Genomic DNA, 5,776 nt, shown 5'->3' with positions numbered 1-5,776 from the left:
GGATAAATTTTGATACAATGCTTGCTTGCACTCACGCACCGAATCACACACAACAATATGTTTTATAACACCAAGTTACTAGTGCGTTTACATATTATCAATGTGCAACCGATTTGCAAGATACAACTCCCACATCTCGGTTTCAAGAATATAAGATGTTATCGTCTCACCAATCACTCGTGATACAATTCATGGAGTGATCCAAGTGAGCGTGGGTTTAATCCAATGCTCAAATCATATTCATAAGCACTCATGAACGTTGCAGCAAACATTTGCTTATGTCTAATGCTCTTTAGACAATCCACACACCAATTCACGACAGTCTTCACTCATACCTACTTCCAACATATGAATGATTGTGGCCCGTTCGAATAATTCGATTATTCTTAATAAACTCAATTATTTTGGAAGTCAAAACATGCAAATGTGAAACACAAGAATAATACTAATCTCATATGGCCTCAACCCTTTGAACATAAATAAAACACCTTTCATTTATCACCATATTGATTACTCATTATTTGTCGTTTCGGGTAATCAACTTCTTACTTGAATTACAACACTTGTCCCATGCTCCTAGCATGCACACAATGTTTACCTATGGTTCTTACTTTGTGAAATAGATCACATTGAACACATTTCCAATCATTCTCATTTCACAACTCCAAATCCTTTTTCCATAAGTTAAAGAATATCAAATTCTTGCTACTTATAGAATATGCTAGATTCTAACATTCTATGCAGCTATCCTTTCGTAGTGTCACTGCACCAAAGTCACAAAGACTATTGCCACTGATATTACAAAGTCCTCTATCGGAGATTGTTACAAGACAATTCCTTAGATATGATGTTTCTCACTCAAAGTACATTCCTTTGAACATCCTTTTGCATAAAAGTTTCTAATCTAGACATAGATTTTCAATATTCAATTTCCAATATTGACACACTTCCATATTTTCCATATGACAACTCATTCTTAATAGAATCTTATCTATTCGTAATGATGTTGACATGGTCCATCCAATATGGAAACATTTCCATATTTTCCAATACTATACTTCCAACTACTCACAAGCGACCAATCCTCGTCGAACTTTGGATTGTCCTTTGATAGTTGTTTAATTATTTTACTCAAAACTGATTCTAGTCCTTTTTCCCTCTAAATGCGCTAGACATTTGGAAAATTTTAGAATGGTCAAATATTAAAGCATTTGCAATCGATCTTATACTCGAAGCGTATGAGACACGACGCATAATGTTTTATTTGCTATGTTCTCAAAATTCGAATTGTGAAGAGGAATGCCGTAATCATAATCGAAATTTTAAGAACACACTATGTTCCTTTGACTAAATTTTATTAACATTCCACAACCTAAGCCTTTAGATTTGAAATGAAGCATAATATTCTCTCCCTTAATTATAGCAAAACAACCTTTCAACTCTTACAACTTTGCAAAGTATGACTCTTGTTTTCTATAATTAATATTGCTAACCTTGCAATACTTTCCTTAATAATCATACAATCATAACATTTAAGCTCCCACTATCATGATGATTATTATAAAACATAACACTTATGCTCCCACTAGCTTCGACATGTATTTATAAACATCTTAACTTTCAGAAAACAATACTTATTGAATTTCTTAAGTTCGTGATTCTAATACTTAATGCTTTGATAATCATTTATCAAGGCTTCTTGAACTTATACACCTTTGCCTTCAATAGTTCATATGTGTGTCTAAACAATTAAGACTAATTGCCAAACCTCACAATTCAAATTATGGAAAACGGATACCGTAACCATGATTGAATTCGAGAATGCAATTTTACAATTACTATCTTCTTAAAATCTCTCTTAGTGAAAGCATTTCCTCACAATCATTTTCATGAAGGAGGAAATCTTATGACACTTAGATTTAAACGGTGTATGTGTTCTTATCCATGTGAATTTGTTAAAACTAAAGTTTACGACAAATTCAAACTCATATGGACCGAACTTTCTTAATCTTGATTTCTTGCCTTATGGTAGCACAGCTGCCCACCATGTCTTCCAAGTAGTTAAGCAGCTCACCCTTTCTTATCAATGTACCTTTCATTGATTAAGGTGCTTTGCCTTTTATGCGTTCAAAATGAGAACTCATAGAACTCACATGCATAATTAACTCAATTGGATTGGCACAAAAACAAAATAATGTCATCACGATAGGTTGTAAACCTCAACTCATGTGCTAGTGATGATCGATAAGGTTTATTTGATTTGTTCTTGAAACCTTTCAAGACCATTAAGACTCCCACTGACTCCTTGACATATAAGATTCTCTTGTCAATAAACATTTCTTGACAAACAAATATTCAAGAGTTAGTGTAGCTTTTATCAAGACAAAACACTTCATAACTTTGGTCCTAGTTGGTCTTTGTTTTATCCAAGACATCACAACTTTCCACAATTGATGAATGTTATAAACCTTCTTAATACTTGTCACTCATTCTAAGACTTGTTTTGGAACGAAGTATGATTGACCTTTTGATTTAACCATTTCTTCAATTCTTGATTCCTCTTCTTAGACATACAATTGTACTAAGACTCACTTAGAGGATCAATTGAGATATGGTTCTTAATCATTAAGACCTATGATATTTCCATATTTACACTTATTTTTAGGCAGTATTTAAGTACATTTTTATTAATAAATTGATAATATGTTTAGAATAAAGATACTTATGAGTTTAAATTGTTATTTTCAGTCAATACAAAGGATTTTCGAAGAAAGGGACCAAAGGTGACAAAATGGGGAACATGGGAGGCTTGGAAGACAAGAAAATAATAAATTCACGATAAAAGCTAAAATCACGACGTGGCGATGAAGCCCACGACGTGGCATGGGTGTTCCAGAAGATAAGCATCGTGACGCGGAGGATTTCCTTGAAGAACACAGATTTCTTAAAGCCCACGACGTGGCGAGATCTGGCCACGACGTGGCGCGAGTTTTTAAGGCTTATATAAGTTATCCTGATTATTACGAAAAGAGAGACTTTTGGCAGAAGAAAAAGAGTTCCAGAAGACGAATAAGAACGAAAGAAAGGCTCTGGAAGAGGGTTTTCAACACCAAAAGAAGTAAAGGTTTATTTTTAGAACATGTCTTTCATTAGTTTTAGCTGTGTTAGTCTAATTACTATAATGAGCAGCTGAATCTAGCTACTCTTGTTTAGCTAGATGAAGCTTTGAACTTATGAATAGTTATATGATTATGGATTAAGCTTAGTTGGTGAAAATTTGCTTGTGTTTGATTTGTATGACCTAGCATGTTAATATTTGTTTATCTAATTGTTTAATTACATGTTCTGTGTAGCTTAGTGACCATTAAACTGCATGAACCTGTTTACCTAATAATTTAGTGAACATTGAATTGTTAGAGCTAGGATTGACCAATCTTAGTTAATAATTAGAATAAATAAAGTTTAGCTGTGCTAGAGAACGAGAATTGTGATCATAATTGCGTTTACACAACAAATCTTATATAGCATATTTTCAACTATAATTGGTTCTGTGTTTAATTATGTGTGAACATACATGGTTTGACATGAATTAGTTAAATATTGGTAAGATAGAACTAAATTACTAATATAATTAAAAACCAACTTAGTAATCCGTAATTGTTAGCTAGCCATAAGGGAAAAGTGGATTCAATATAAACAAGAGTGTGTGTTTTTACTTATTGAATTGGATTTAAGTTCATCTGATCTTGTAAAATCAGATAAAACCCTTTATTAAATTTGTTAATAAATTAGGTTAATTTAATAGTAAGTAAATTAATTAGAACACCGTTCCCTGTGATCGACACCCGACTTACCCAAGCTATACTGTAATCTAACTAGGTACACTGCCTATAAGTGCATAGATAGTTAAGTTTGTTAGGTTATAAATATTAAAATTAGTGGGTACTTTTGTGCACACCAAGTTTTTGGCGCCGTTGCCGGGGAACGGCTTAGTTTTTAGTTTAATTATTTGCATTAAATTAATCGATCCTTCTTGTGGAATCACAGCCACAAAAAGTTAATTTTTCAGCAAAAATAAAAATTTTTACAGAGTCCACGACGTGGCCACATACTTGCCACGACGTGGACAGGCAAAATTTTTAAAATTTTTTATTTGGTAGTTAGTTTTTCTTATTTTAGTTCAGTTTTACGTTTTAGTTTAGCAAGTTGTAGGAGTTCATGACCAGAAGCTCAATCACTAACTTGGTGCCACCACTGGAAGACCCCGAATCTGCACTTCACAAGAAAAAGACGCCCTTGCAAGAATTGAAGTCAGCCTTTTCTAGGAGGTCAGGAAAGAAGACAGGAGAGTCCAACTCATCAACAAAGCACAAGAGCAATCTTGAGCATTTGGATCATACACCCGTGCAAACCGAGTCCGAAAGCGATACCGAGCCAGAATTTGAAGAACACACAAGTGAACCCGAGAACGAGCCAAGGAACGAGATGGCAGCGATTGAAGAAATGTCCATGGGAGCATACAAAAAACAGATCCGAGATGACATGGGTCCTGGGTTAGTCCAACCCGCAATTCCTGCCACTGCCACATTCGAACTAAAGGGACACATATTGACAGCACTGAAGGACATCCCATTTTTCGGGAAGGATCATGAGGATGCTTTTAAGCATCTAGACGAAGTCAACGACATTGCTGATTACTTCAATGTCCCAAATGTCACCAGAAATACAGTCTTGTTTAGGATGCTTCCCATCACTTTCAAAGGAGCTGCTAAGGAGTGGTTAAAAGCACTCCCACCAGGTACAATCACCACTTGGGCTCAAATGCGTGAGCAATTCCTAGACCAGTTCTGCCCGCCATCCAAGATAGCCACACTCAAGAAGGCGATAGCCAACTTTGAGCAACAACCGGGGGAGTCACTATACGAAGCATGGGAGCGGTACAAGGGCTTACTCAGAAATTGCCCTCAACATGACCTAAATGTGCAGCAAGAGATGTCAATCTTTTATGATGGGGTCAATGTAATGACGAGACAACTCCTTGATTCTCAAGGACCGTTGACAAAGAAAAATCCAAGGGAGGTCAAGGAGCTCATCGAAGAATTCTCAAAACACTCCCGCGAGTACCATAACCCGAGGCAAGACGGAAGTAAAGGTGGTGGAGGGATCCAAACTGAAGAAATTGCAGCTGTCATGGCCATGCTAAATAACATGGATTGCCGGATAACACAAATGGACCAGTCGATACATGCCATAAGAGTGGGGTGCGAGCGATGCAGTGGTCCACACTTGACCAAGGACTGTAATATGGATGAGTCTGGGAACAGAAAAGCTCAAGTGTGCTACTCTAGTGGGGATAAGTTTGATGACGACTGGAGGAAACCAAAGAAGGAGTGGCTGCCCTATGAAGAGTATAAAAAGCAAAAAGAAGAGAAGTATAGGCAGACAGGTCGAGGCTTTTACCAAAAGGAGCAGCCACCAATCGAGAAGAAACCCGACCTAGAGACCATTTTGATGAAGTTTATGGAGGCTTCGGAAAAGAGACATGATGCCACGGATTCCGCTATCATGGAACAACAAACATTGATGAAGAACCAGCAAGCCTCCATCAATAACCTTGAAGTACAACTTGGTCAACTAGCCACTTTAGTCCATGAAAAATTGTCCCCGAAGAATCCCGAAGTAAAAGCCCAATCTCACGTAATGGCCATCGATACTGAAGAAGATACAATATCCGAGTTCTTGGAGGCGTTGGAAGAACAACCGCAGCAACCCAAGA

At 36.5% G+C, this 5,776-nt stretch overlaps 1 non-coding gene across 1 annotated transcript; it reads right to left on the bottom strand.

The window, feature by feature from the left end:
* Positions 1 to 4,869: 4,869 nt before the first annotated feature.
* LOC128133985 (small nucleolar RNA R71) lies at positions 4,870 to 4,976 on the bottom strand. Its single transcript, XR_008232310.1, has one exon. It is a non-coding gene; the product is annotated as a small nucleolar RNA R71 (small nucleolar RNA).
* Between the last annotated feature and the right edge of the window lie 800 nt (positions 4,977 to 5,776).

Source organism: Lactuca sativa, chromosome 4 (assembly GCF_002870075.4).
Source record: "Lactuca sativa cultivar Salinas chromosome 4, Lsat_Salinas_v11, whole genome shotgun sequence".
Lineage (NCBI taxonomy): Eukaryota > Viridiplantae > Streptophyta > Magnoliopsida > Asterales > Asteraceae > Lactuca > Lactuca sativa.
This window is presented reverse-complemented; position numbering and strand designations above follow the sequence as displayed.